Consider the following 15,496-nt stretch of genomic DNA (forward strand, 5'->3'; position numbering starts at 1 on the left):
AGGCGGCGTTCGGGCTGTAAGTGCCCAGGCCGCTCTTCCTTCTTCTTACATAACCCCTCCCCAGCCTGCTGCTCGACCTGCCCTGTAACCCACTTACGTCATCTAGTGCACTGGCCGAGATCCTGCCGGCGCATGCGCACTGCATGGAACGATGCTGCTGCCCACAGTGGTCATCACAGTGTGCATGCGCTGGCGAGATCTCGGCCAGTACACTGGATGACGTAAGAGGATTACAGGGCGGGCCAAGCAACAGGCTGGGGAGGGGTTATGTGAGAAGAAGGAAGAGCGGCCTGGGCACTTACAGCCCAAACGCCGCTGTACCATTTGACTGATCTATAGTTATGCTACAGTGCTATGTTAGCGGTCTATAAGGGCAAATTGTGGTGACATACTCCCTTTAGGCAAATGTCACAATTCTTCACTGTATCGTTTTTTAGAGAATGTAAATGGCAAATGTTTTTCAGAAAAATGTACACCTTTTTTTCAAATGTGAATTCTAGATACAATGCTTAGAGGTAACCATGCCCCTTAAGGATCTTCCCATCTGCTACCAGCAACACACACTATATCGTGTGTGTGTGTATATATATATACAGTACAGACCAAAAGTTTAGACACACCTTCTCATTCAAAGAGTTTTCTTTATTTTCATGACTATGAAAATTGTAGATTCACACTGAAGGCATCAAAACTATGAATTAACACATGTGGAATTAGATACATAACAAAAAAGTGTGAAACAACTGAAAATATGTCATATTCTAGGTTCTTCAAAGTAGCCACCTTTTGCTTTGATTACTGCTTTGCACACTCTTGGCATTCTCTTGATGAGCTTATAGAGGTAGTCATCTGAAATGGTCTTCCGACAGTCTCGAAGGAGTTCCCAGACATGCTTAGCACTTGTTGGCCCTTTTGCCTTCACTCTGCGGTCCAGCTGACCCCAAACCATCTCGATTGGGTTCAGGTCCGGTGACTGTGGAGGCCAGGTCATCTGGCGCAGCACCCCATCACTCTCCTTCATGGTCAAATAGCCCTTACACAGCTTGGAGGTGTGTTTGGGGTCATTGTCCTGTTGAAAAATAAATGATGGTCCAACTAAACGCAAACCGGATGGAATCGCATGCCGCTGCAAGATGCTGTGGTAGCCATGCTGGTTCAGTATGCCTTCAATTTTGAATAAATCCCCAACAGTGTCACCAGCAAAGCACCCCCACACCATCACACCTCCTCCTCCATGCTTCACGGTGGGAACCAGGCATGTAGAGTCCATCCGTTCACCTCTTCTGCGTCGCACAAAGACACGGTGGTTGGAACCAAAGATCTCAAATTTGGACTCATCAGACCAAAGCACAGATTTCCACTGGTCTAATGTCCATTCCTTGTGTTTTTTAGCCCAAACAAGTCTATTCTGCTTGTTGCCTGTCCTTAGCAGTGGTTTCCTAGCAGATATTCTACCATGAAGGCTTGATTCACACAGTCTCCTCTTAACAGTTGTTCTAGAGATGTGTCTGCTGCTAGAACTCTGTGTGGCATTGACCTGGTCTCTAATCTGGGCTGCTGTTAACCTGCGATTTCTGAGGCTGGTGACTCGGATGAACTTATCCTCTGCAGCAGAGGTGACTCTTGGTCTTCCTTTCCTGGGGCAGTCCGCATGTGAGCCAGTTTCTTTGTAGCGCTTGATGGTTTTTGTGACTGCACTTGGGGACACTTTCAAAGTTTTCCCAATTTTTCAGACTGACTGACCTTAATTTCTTAAAGTAATTATGGCCACTCGTTTTTCTTTACTTAGCTGCTTTTTTCTTGCCATAATACAAATTCTAACAGTCTATTCAGTAGGACTATCAGCTGTGTATCCACCTTACTTCTCCACAACGCAACTGATGGTCCCAACCCCATTTATAAGGCAAGAAATCCCACTTATTAAACCTGGCAGGGCACACCTGTGAAGTAAAAACCATTTCAGGTGACTACCTCTTGAAGCTCATCAAGAGAATGCCAAGAGTGTGCAAAGCAGTAATCAAAGCAAAAGGTGGCTACTTTGAAGAACCTAGAATATGACATATTTTCAGTTGTTTCACACTTTTTTGTTATGTATATAATTCCACATGTGTTAATTCATAGTTTTATATGCCTTCAGTGTGAATCTACAATTTTCAGTCATGAAAATAAAGAAATGAGAAGGTGTGTCCAAACTTTTGGTCTGTACTGTATATATATATATATATATATATATATATATATATATTATGTACACAGGGTAATTCAAAAAGAATAGTGCAAAATTATGACCTCAGTACTTGGGACTTTGGAAGGCATTGGGCACTGGAGCAATAGGAGATATATTGCAACAGCGGAAGGTCCCTCCCATCCACGACCTTAAGTCAAGGTTTCCACATATTTCATTGTCACCTCTGCATTATTCGCAATTTCGGAAAATATGTAACCAATACATAGAGTGCACACCTGATCGTCTCGACCCCTCCTGGTATGACCCGATTTTGCTTCAGCAGACAAATAGGAAGGGGATTATCTCTAAGATATACAATAAGATACTAGACAGTGAAGAGACCACTAGGCCCCCTTTTATCTCCCAATGGGAAAAAGATTTAAATGCCACCTTTGACTCTGGCATGGTAGACACGATCCTGTGTCACTCCCACGGATATTCTAGGTGTATACGGATCCAGGAAAATTCCTATAAATTGGTTACCAGGTGGTATAACACACCAGCCAAACTTCATACCATGGACTCCTCCCGGTCAGACAGGTGCTGGAGATGCAAGGAAGCAAAAGGAACTTTATTGCACATCTGGTGGGATTGTCCCTTGATCACCCCATTCTGGGATAAGATATCTAAACATATTCAGGAGATATGTATTTCTTCCTCTCCACTTACCCCAATAGGGGTCTTTCTTAACTTGCCTAGTATAAATTTCAAATTAACAAAACACTCACTGCTGGTTTCATTAGTTGCAGCGGCGAAACTTATAATTCCAATGTATTGGCTTTCTAGTAAGGTACCGTCCCTGACAGATTGGTTTGATAAAGTTCACGAGTTACGCCAACTGGAGGAAATGTCTATTTGGAGTTCTCTGTCTTATGACAATTATTTGAAGGTGTGGACTCCATAGTTAAAGTGGCAAACTAGTCACTGTACTATCAATAATACTAGGGACTTTGCATCTATACAACCAAGTAGCTGATAACACTAGCATAGCTTTGTCTGTCATTCCTCTCTGGTCAGCCGATATAGGATTTAATATCCGTTATTGTTGATATAAACACATCTAGGGCAAGATAGTCTTATGGCTGTTGTTTGTGAATCGGAAATGTACCTGTTTAGCCACGATTTGTTAGGTGGAAACGCAAACCTGGGCTTAGGATGTAACAAGGTGGATGACCTAGTAGTCACGAGATATATACACTTACATGAGTTGTATCACTCAATTATTACATTTGTCATTGCTTAATGTAATTATCACTTAGGTCTATGCGACAATTCTGTATCAGAACAAGGATGTATTGTTTGTACACTGTTCAAATTTTATGTTCTTGAGCAATTTGTCATATTGCTGAAAAAATAATAAATAAAGATTTGATAAAAAATAAAATAAAAATTATGACCTCAGTATTCATAACAGGAAAAAACACACTATCAATCCAAGTTTTATCAATACACTACAAATATTCGATGTGCCCTCCATTGGTGACTTGGTAGATGTCTAGGCATCCATAGATACACAATATAACAAAACGTGTGGGATCATATCAGAAAACCTATAAGAAATCAAAACCACACATAGATAAAGGCAAAAAAAACATCTTTATTAGTCAATACAACAATGAGTAAAAAATGCAGGGATTGTTGAATAGTAGAGAAAACAGGCAAACCCCAAAGCAGAGGTAATATGTGGTAATAAATATTTCATATAACCATATCTTGAGACATATTGTATCACCAGTTATTCCAACACAGAAAGTACTGATCAATGAGATAAAATACAATAACAGTAGCGTGGGGATACCAGTGTCACAGTAGGTAAGATAAGGGAAGGAAACAGAACACGACAAGGCAAACAAAACAACTGACTAGGCCCCAAATGCTAGGGAACAAAGGGGTCACCTCCTAGCAATCCCTAAAACACTTTCCCTAAGCTGCTATGCCCATGTGCATATCTTGATGGTAGATATGCACATGCCTACGTACCTAAGACTATAACACACTGAACCAAACCCTCAGCTGTAGGGAAGAGGGAAAGAGACAACCAGCTCCTTCAACAACTGAAGGAGCTAGCGTCACCCTAGAGGCCTAGTAAAAACAGACACAGAAGGAAAAAGGGAAAAGGACTTATCTAGAGATGTGTAGAGCAGACGATCCACCAAACTTCCAGAGCTCACACAAGGCAGAACTATAACTCGAAAAAGGCTATAGGGAGAGGGAGGAATAAATAGCCTCACCAATTACCTAAAGAACAACACCTGGGAGGAGGTGGGATTCTGCTCAAACCCACAACAAAAAAACTGTCAGATCAAGTCATGTGCAGCAACTCTGACAGATCTCCTCAGAACACCCACAGGGCAGGGCGTGACAACCAGGTATTGATAGTGGGGTGACAATAAACATAAATCATCTACCACATAAATGGATCATCCCTTATCCCAGGAAAAATTTCCCTTTGCAACTCAATGTGAACCACAACATTCACTGTGTGAAAAACTGGGTTTAGCAGGGTATATGTGGCCAACACCCAACACAGTCGACAACCAACCACACCCTGAGCATAAATACAAGAGGCAAAATACCTGTAATAATGAATACCAACCAGTTTGGGGAGAGCCAAACTGAGGAAGGAGCCGGAATAGCTCTGAAACGCATCTGTTGAACCATACTAGCCAACTTGTCATAATGTGACAAAAAAATTATTTTTTGCCCTATATATTTTTGCCCTATATATTTTCACTGGTCTGGGAATATCACATTCAACCTGAAGTGAACCCCAGAGAAACATACCGACGCTGACCCTCTATACCCGCTGTGGGTGATTTACCGTACTAATCATGCAGTGAACATAAAGAGGCTGAGGCGAACCACGTGGGACGCCGAGACTGGTGGGAACCGCAACTAAGCTTCACTCTGCAGGACAACTCAGAACGGGACTACACCAGAGTCAACTGGGAGTGGTAACGTACACTTACTATCATTACTATTGATTACCATAATATTTTATGTGGGGCAGGGCTTGTAATTTAGGACAGTGATATCTCTATAATCTGATAGAATCAAACTTTTTGACCAGAATACAAACCCTTATACGGAGCCTTAACTCCACAAGGGTCATCAAAGTTTGGACAGCTTTTCTATGTATTTTCTGGACAGCAATTCTGTTATTATCAGATCAGTCAAACTACTTTGTTACCGTTTTTATATGACACTGTTTTTATATGTGCTGTTATATATTTTACTATAGACAGGCAGACAAATCGGAGTAGTTGCCAGTAACTTCCAGCCCTGTTTCAGGCTGTTTATATATATATACAGGTATATATATATATATATATATATATATATATATATATATAGGAAAAAGGCAGAACTCCAAGGAAATAAAATTAAAAAAAAACTCTTTATTCACCTCAGTGGCAATGGCGACGTTTTGGCTCTATACCAGAGCCTTTCTCAAGCAAAGTAACAGGACATAGTAAACAATATATATACACCCACAACTTATTAAATCATATCATGTGACCAATACATAATTAGTGCATTAACTCCTTAATATCTGAATACAAAAATTTAAAACATGTCTTAATCTAAAAACTTGCATGATAGCGACAATAAAAAATATTCCAGCTATTTCAAACATGATAGGTGAAGTTGCATATAACATACGTATACATGTGTAAATTTCATTCCATTAAATAACTTCCAAGACATCATATTCTGAAATGGTTAAAAAAGAGACATGTGCAATTGATCAGTGATGTCGATGAAGAGTAGCATGACAACCAGGAAAACACTGACCCGATGAACTGCGATCCCGCACCTATAGCAATGTCGGCTTTGGCGTGTACTCAAACTTACTGTGCATGCCCCAGCTTGCGTATAAACCGATACTTCATTATGACGAAGGAGGATCTAATGGAGTGTGCGCAGATCAATCTCTCACATCAAGCAGCCATCTTGAAAGAGGTCAAATGACCACACGAATCACAGTACATTGACTGGATTATCGCGTACGTCCAGATCTCGAACAACAGGCCTTTCTCATTTATAGTAGCATTCATACGGGCTATATAATACCAGATCAAACCAAAATAACAAATGTTCACCGCGAACATTGATACCTGCATATACATGCCGCATCCATTACCGTTATCCCAGTGTATCCTTACAAAGCCCAGGAGGGATCTCCTCCATACCATGCGTCATATCATAGAGAGATAAGCCACTCAGATCCATTCATATCGTATTTACGCAATCCAGGAACATACACTATATTACAGCACATGTATATCATATATGTAAGGAGGTCGCAGGGGCATCAGACCAGTGTAGCATTCTGATCTCATCATGTCTATCTTCATCGGCTCCAATCTGGACAAAATCAGGAAAAAAGAGAAAGAAAGTAATTTAGTATATGGGTAATGAAACAATAATAGTCCAAATACTAACTAACCAACACAGAATAGCATTAGTGGTCGGACCAGAGCAGGGGAGAAATAAGGGCAAGCCACAATCCTATCTAACCAAGCCTGCATTGTATTCTACATTGGTTTGAGAGAATTAAGTACATAGATCCACTCTAGTTCTTATTTTTTTTCAGGAGAGTGGATCTATTACCTCCTCGTCTTGGCATAGGTACATGATCAATTATACAGTCCTGATCAAAAGTTTAAGACTACTTGAAAAATGGCAAAAAATCATATTTTACATTGTTGGATCTTAACAAGGTTGCAAGTAGAGCTTCAACATGCAACAAGAAGAAATGGGAGTGAGACAAAACATTTTTTGAGCATTCAATTTATTGAAAATAACGATTAAACTGAAACAGGCTGTTTTTTAGCTGATCCAAATTTTAGGACCACATGCCTTTAAAAGGCCAAATCTGTGCAAAGATGTGGATTCATTGTCATTTTCTGTCAGTAGTCATACGTTGTGATGCCAAAGGCAAAAAAACTCTCCCTTTTTTAATGTGGTCGGGTTGTTGAACTGCATAAGCAGGGTCTCTCACAGCGCGCCATCGCTGCTGAGGTGGGAAGCAGTAAGACAGTCATTTGGAATTTCTTAAATGATCCTGAGGGTTATGGAACAAAAAAGTCAAGTGGAAGACCCAAAACAATTTCACCAGCACTGAGTCAGAGGATCCAATTGGCTGTCCGTCAAGACACTGGACGATCCTCGACCCAAATTAAGGCCCTTACTGGTGCTGACTGCAGCCCCATAACCATCAGACGGCATCTGAGACTGAAGGGCTTCAAAAACAAAAAACGTCTTCAAAGACCTCGTCTCCTTGAATGCCACAGAACTGCTCGTTTGGACTTTGCAAGAGAGCACCAAACATGGGACATTTAAAGGTGGAAGAAAGTTTTAGTCTCTGATGAGAAAAAATTTAACCTTGATGGTCCTGATGGTTTCCAATGTTACTGGCATGACAAGCAGATCCCACCTGAGATGTTTTCTACGCGCCACAGTGGAGGGGGCGCCATAATGGTCTGGGGTGCTTTTTCGTTCAGTGGAACAATGGAGCTTCAGGAAGTGCAGGGGTGTCAAACGGCCGCTGGCTATGTCCAGATGTTGCAGAGAGCATTCCTCATGACTGAGGGCACTCGTCTCTGTGGTAACTACTGGGTTTTTCAACAGGACAATGCTACAGTACACAATGCCCGCAGGACAAGGGACTTCTTCCAGGAGAATAACATCACTCTTTTGGCCCATCCTGCGTGTTCCCCTGATCTAAATCCAATTCAGAACCTTCGGGGATAGATGGCAAGGGAAGTTTACAAAAATGGACAACAGTTCCAGACAGTAGATGGCCTTCGTGCGGCCGTCTTCACCACTTGGAGAAATGTTCCCACTCACCTCATGGAAACGCTTGCATCAAGCATGCCAAAACGAATTTTAGAAGTGATCATCAATAACGGTGGAGCTAATCATTACTGAGTTCATGTTTGGAAGTTGGATTTCTGTTTTGGGGGGGGGGGGGGGGGTTTAGTTTTTTTTTGAGGTGTGAGGTGTGGTCCTAAACTTTTGATCAGCTGAAAAACAGCCTGTTTCAGTTTTTTCGTTGTTTTCATTAAATTGAATGCTCAAAAAATGTTTTCTCTCACTCACATTTCTTCTTGTTGCATGTTGAAGCTCTACTTGGAACCTTGTTAAGATCCAGCCATGCTAAATATGATTTTTTGCCATTTTTCAAGTGGTCTTAAACTTTTGATCAGGACTGTATAACATTTAAGGTCCCTTTCAACATGTTTAATTTCGAGAAAATATTTTGAGGCCGGCAAGTCAGAGCGTTTCTTCCTAATGGATAATCTGTGGTTATTGAGGCGTGTTTTCAAGTCAGTGGAGGTTTCCCCCACGTACAATAATTTACATGGGCAGGTAAGGACATACACAACATAACTTGAATTACAGGTTAAGTGGAACCGTATTGGATATTTCACCCCTGTATGAGGATGCAAAAAGCTTTTTCCTTCCTGGACCAACATCAGCTCTTACAAGTTGATCACGCAAACTTTTTGTCACAGCACAGCTTTCATTTTTTTAATAGCAGAATCTTTTACTTAACTACAGGCCATTAGTTTTGCACCATCCTTTTTGAATCATCATCTATATTACTGTTTCTACCAAAAAATAGAATGCAAGAAAAAAAATGAAAAAAAATGCAGCATCTGAGCCAAGAATCAGTCTAGTTAATAATCTGAGGAAAATGGATACAGTAGTACGCCCGCGTGTTGCTAAGAGCATGAAACCCCAGTTTTGGCCAGACTTCATAGTTTCTGTGATTTTTCACATCTGTTTCGAAATTTGTCTTCCGACCAAAACATTTCTGTGATACTGAGCTAGGGTTGGGCGATTTCAAAAATATTCCCACGATAACGATATTAAGAAATTTATCGCGATAACGATATATATCGCGATAAATACCCACTTAGAAGAAAAAAACACTTGGGGCCATGTTATACTGTATGGGGCAGCCACAAGGAGACGTTATACTGTATGAGGGCAGCCACAAGTAGACGTTATACTGTATGGGGGCAGCCATAAGGAGACGTTATACTGTATGGGGGCAGCCACAAGGAGACGTTATACTGTATGAGGCAGCCACAAGGAGACACTATACTGTATGGGGGCAGCCACAGGGAGATGTTATACTGTATAGAGGCAGCCACAAGGAGATGTTATACTGTATGGGGTAGGAAGCTGACATTTTGGAAGTGGTCAGCACACATGCAACCGCTCCTATGACGTCATTAAATACCGCGGTTATTAGGAAACGGTGATATCGCCATATCACTGTTTTTTAATATCGCGGTATATCGTGGATACCGGTATATCGCTCAAGCCTATACTGACACCCAGATTATATGAGAATGTCTGATGTTCCACACTTTTCACCAAATGCTCTCTACCCTTTATATGTGGGATTCCTATACATAGCAGCTGTGAGACATGACCACCTCAGGTAATGTGGTCCCAGCATCGGCAGGCTTTGTTTCTCATTTCCTTGTGTTTGAAGGCAAAGGTAAAATTATACATTTTATGCTGTTTCATCAGCAAAATTCCTGAAATATTTTAGTTCACAGAGCAGGTTTCAGTAATTTTCTCTTCACTTGTATTTATGACTGATAGCTCACAGCTCATTCCTTCCTGCAAGACATCAAAGTAGATCAAACAGCTTGCAATATGGTATTACTTAGGTTAATCATGGGTGGAGCTTGGATACATCATCATGCCATTTCTCCAGCATCAGATACATAATCCATCTCTTGGGAAACCTTAAAGGGATTGTCCATCAGTAAACCCCTCCCATATACCCTATTATGGCACATGCATAACAGAGGGGCGGTGGTGTATATGAAAGAGAGGGGCCCTCATTATGGTACTAGACTTTCCACCCAGAACAAAAGAACTTAGGGTTTGTTTCTCCCACCACATCCTTTCCTTGACTCTTAGGCCAATTCTTTACTCTTTTTTTTTTTTTGTAACAAAGCCGTTCCTCCTTAGAGGGGAGTTCTGTACATATTCTTGCCATAAGGGATATAGGACCACCTAGGACTATGCCTCCTCTCTCCAAGGGCCCAACAGGGAGTCTGTGTTGTATTTCAACTATTGAATAGAGGTAGATCCTTCACTCAGGACCCGCTTTATTAGCCAGAGCAGAGAAATGCTAAAAAGAAAAGATTTTTCTCTGGACAACTCTGCAAGGTGATGTAGTACATGGCTATCTGTTGATTTCAATATAGATATAATGATAACATGGGGCTTCCAAAAGTTGAACCACTGGTGATCAGTGGTAGGAACGACCTACCATCATTCTAATACACTCAGTCAAAGTATTATGAAATTCAATGAATCCTGCAATAGCCTTATTTCTGGACCTCTAGAAGTTTTTAGGTGTCCGTATCCTTCTATTTAAGTGGGTGGGTTTATTTTCAGGTGGGATGTATAAGCTGTGTGCTCTGAGCCAGATCACATAGCCTCCTAAACTGAGGTTTGTGAACATTAACGCAAACTTCAGGTTGGGAAGAATAAATTAAAAGTTAAAAAAAGTGGTTTGAAGTCTGGATCGACTGGCCTTTTAGCTAAAAGGGTAGTGGGTGTGAGTTAAGAGTTATTAAACGACACTTTTTTAAACTTGCCATCATTTAATGTTTTCGGTAAATCCTTGAAAAAAATGAAGATCAATTTTTTTTAAATCTTTTCATGTTTTTGAATTTATCAGCTGCCATTGCCTCTTTCTGTATAATAGTACGTGGTGCTTGAAATGGGACTTCTAATTGTGGATTAGAACAAGGATCAGCTTCCAGACATTTCTTTATTTCTGCAGATGTTCTACATCTGTCTACTTTTCAGCCTTATCGGTTACTGTTTTAGGGAGTGTTATTGAATCAGCATTTTTTCCAAAATATAATAGTTTTATATGTCAAGATTTATTTATTTTTTATGGACATCTGAAAAATTACAGCTGGAAAAATGAAGTTTCCCCTAGACTGAGGATAAGTCTAATCTGCAAAGATAGTCTACATCCTTCTATAGAGGAATGGAGACCAGTGGTGGCTCCATTGTGTACCTGAGGTGAACTTCCAACAGATGATTTATCAGTTTATTGCTATGGACCACAAAGACATTTTTTTTTAAATAAAACTATAAAATGAAAGTCCTCCAATACGTTGCCTGAGTAATTTGCCGCAGCAGGTCCCAATGGTGATGTGGACTTAATTCACACTTAGTTCAATGTGTCTTGTAGGACCGCACGATTATCAACAATTCACAGGATAGCCACTCCCAATCAGAACCATCCACCTCTACACATATAGGTAAAATATTAGTTTCCACAGATAACTTCCTCCTCCACTGGATCCTGTAGAATGTCAAAAATTACACCGATAGTGAAGTACTGCTATCATTAATCCCATGCACTCCTGGTGTTATAATCACAAGCGCACGTGGATATACAAGCACATCAGACAGAAACCGTCATCTTGAGCTCATCCTGTCCTTTTTCTTCCATCAGTAATTCTACAGAAAATTTGCTCTAATAGTGAAGTACTGTCGCCAATGTGTGTATAGACAGATTTTTTATTATACTCACAAACGTCAGTAGTGGTACAGGCAAAAAAAGAGAGATAAAACACAGCACCCGACCCGGGTTTCGCTCCAAGCTTTGTCAGGGGCATATACCTCAATCATCAGCACAAGTGTTTAAATACCCACCCAGTTCCCTATCTCCCCTTTTTTAATTTATAACTTCTATTCATAAATTGCCCTTAACCACCTTAAAACCAATTCATAAAAACTCTTTACTAATATTATAAAATCACCCACAGCAAACATTAGACATATTTTGTCATTTTTATACAAACTGCCGCTAGTCAGTTCCTTTCATTTATCCATTTCACTTTCATTCATAAAATTGCTCCACTACGTGATCCTTCTTGAAAGCTAATCACGTGGTTTATAGCCACCAATCATAATCCAACTGAGCAGATCCAAATCTATTATTATCCACATTTCAAACTACAAAGCATGGGAACCTCCAACTTCCAAATATATTTTTTCTATTCTATCAGACAGGGTTTTAAATCAAGTCTGTCATGTCAGACTAATTTAATCAGTTTCTATGAGGAGGTAAGTTCTAGACTTGACAGCGGCGAATCAATGGATGTCGTGTATCTGGACTTCTCCAAAGCATTTGACACTGTACCACATAAAAGGTTAGTATATAAAATGAGAATGCTCGGACTGGGAGAAAACATCTGTATGTGGGTAAGTAACTGGCTCAGTGATAGAAAACAGAGGGTGGTTATTAACGGTACACACTCAGATTGGGTCACTGTCACTAGTGGGGTACCTCAGGGGTCAGTATTGGGCCCTATTCTCTTCAATATATTTATTAATGATCTTGTAGAAGGCTTGCATAGTAAAGTATCAATTTTCGCAGATGACACTAAACTGTGTAAAGTAATTTACACTGATGAGGACAGTATACTACTACAGAGGGATCTGGATAGATTGGAGGCTTGGGCAGATAAGTGGCAAATGAGGTTTAACACTGATAAATGTAAAGTTATGCACATGGGAAGGAAAAATGCAAGTCACCCGTACATACTAAATGGTAAAACACTCGGTAACACTGACATGGAAAAGGATCTAGGAATTTTAATAAACAGCAAACTAAGCTGCAAAAACCAGTGTCAGGCAGCTGCTGCCAAGGCCAACAAGATAATGGGTTGCATCAAAAGGGGCATAGATTCCCGTGATAAGAACATAGTCCTACCACTTTACAAATCGCTAGTCAGACCACACATGGAGTACTGTGTACAGTTCTGGGCTCCTGTAAACAAGGCAGACATAGCAGAGCTGGAGAAGGTCCAGAGGAGGGCATCTAAAGTAATAACTGGAATGGGGCAACTACAGTACCCTGAAAGATTATCAAAATTAGGGTTATTCACTTTAGAAAAAAGACGACTGAGGGGAGATCTAATTAATATGTATAAATATATCAGGGGTCAGTACAGAGATCTATCCCATCAGCTATTTATCCCCAGGACTGTGACTGTGACGAGGGGACATCCTCTGCGTCTGGAGGAAGGTTTGTACACAAACATAGAAGAGGATTCTTTACGGTAAGAGCAGTGAGACTATGGAACTCTCTGCCTGAGGAGGTGGTGATGGTGAGTACAATAAAGGAATTCAAGAGGGGCCTGGACGTATTTCTGGAGCTTAATAATATTACAGGCTATAGCTACTAGAGAGGGGTCGTTGATCCAGGGAGTTATTCTGATTGCCTAATTGGAGTCGGGAAGGAAGTTTATATTCCCCTAAAGTGGAGAAAATTGGCTTCTACCTCACAGGGTTTTTTTTTTTTTGCCTTCCTCTGGATCAACTTGTGGGATAACAGGCCGAACTGGATGGACAAATGTCTTTTTTCGGCCTTATGTACTACCATGTTACTACTAAGAGTACAATGAAAATTGGAGTGGTGATCCTTAATAAAACATAACTTTTAATTTGTTCAGTAGAAAAAGGGTCCCTAAATATAACAGATATTAACAATATAGTGCACAATAACAGCGGCGGCACCTGAAACATAACCGGTTGTCCTACCATAACCTAGGAGTCTTCCGGTCTTTACAGATATTCAGTGGATGTAGTCTTGCTGAAAATACAAAATGGCAGGAACCTGACGGGAATGATAGTGGGCTCTAAGTCCCTATATAACTCTAGGATAGGGGTGCTAAAGTGACCCTGACATCCTAGCCACGGATCACCCGTCCTGAGAAGAACGACCCCGTCCGGAACCTTTCCCTCACGCTACTTGGCCCTGTTGTGCCCTAGTGCAGCTGATCCCTACATGCATGTTTCATGTAACGATCATCAGGGGAATAATGTGTAATTGAGCAGGGCATAAATCACATAAAGTGTTGATATAAATGATTCAATAATAAACACTAAAGGATATTCAATGTGAAAGCAAAAGACACTTTAAATCAATACAGATGGTAGCCCGTGGTATAGGCTCCACTGGGTATCAGGGCTAAACGCATGCCTAAAGATATTAGGCAGTATGAGGTGCAGGGAGGTTTATTGATATACGACTCCACCGGACTGGCATGCCGTGATACGTCCTGAGGCTGTGATAAACATACCTTCGCCTCAGAACGAGGCTTGGAATGCAGTGCGGTGACGTGAAAGGGGCGGTCCATGCACCCGCGCATGCGCAGTCCACACTGAAGATAGACAGCGCTTGTAGGACTATGCAATGCAGACTGACGTAGCCGATTCGGCATACGTAATTGCAGACGGCCACGGATTATGTCATCAGCCCAGGAAACAACTGCTCCAGTGGCCGTTGTTATGCAACCTGGACTGTTTATGGCCACCATCAACATAGCAGCGCTGTCGTAGACATAGGACAGCGCTCCTAATGTAAGGCATTTTGTGGCAATCAAATAAGAAAAGGTCTACTAATCTAAGAGGCCCACACACAGGGTCATGTTTCAACATAGGTATATATAATACATCCCACCTAAAGATTCAGGTGAGCAGGCATATCAGATATTACAGATAGTGATTTAGTCTAGGAAGTTTGGACCATAATAAAAATATCATGGTGAGTAAGGTCCGGTATATAAAGTTGGGCCTGGTTATTTATAATCTCATAACATTGTCAAATAAAACAAGTGTAGCACAGTTGTTCATTTAGGCCTAAAGGGGCTGCGGTACGCAGAGTATGGATGCATCGGGCTTCATGTTGTAAAAGTACATGGTCCCAGTCTCCCCCCGCGCAGGAGGGTGGACGACCTCAATGCCCATGGCCTTAATGCTTTGGGGGTCCCCATGGTGATGATACTGTATATGACGAGATACAGCTGTATCTCTCTTATTGGAGATGTCCTCCAGGTGTTCCCCAATACGTCTGCATAATTATTTCTTTTTTTCCCCTATGTATTCCATAGGGCACTCACATGTGATTTCATAGATGACGCCTCGAGTCCTGCAGTTTACAAAGTCCTTAATAAGGAAAGCTCTTTGAAGAGTAACGCTGGTAAATGATTTACCTGTCTGGATAGTACTGCAGGCAACACATCCACTACATCTAAAGCAGCCCAAGGGCCTTCAATCTAACCAAGAACCACCCATGGGAGATGGATTGTAGTGGCTGTGTACCAACAGGTCCTTGATCCCTGTTTCCCTTCCTGAATGTTATCTGTGGGTAGTCGTGAATCCTATCTTTGATATCTGGATCCATTAGTAAAATCGACCGGTGTT

This window comes from Bufo gargarizans, chromosome 2 (genome assembly GCF_014858855.1).
Source record: "Bufo gargarizans isolate SCDJY-AF-19 chromosome 2, ASM1485885v1, whole genome shotgun sequence".
In the NCBI taxonomy this organism is placed as follows: Eukaryota; Metazoa; Chordata; class Amphibia; order Anura; family Bufonidae; genus Bufo; species Bufo gargarizans.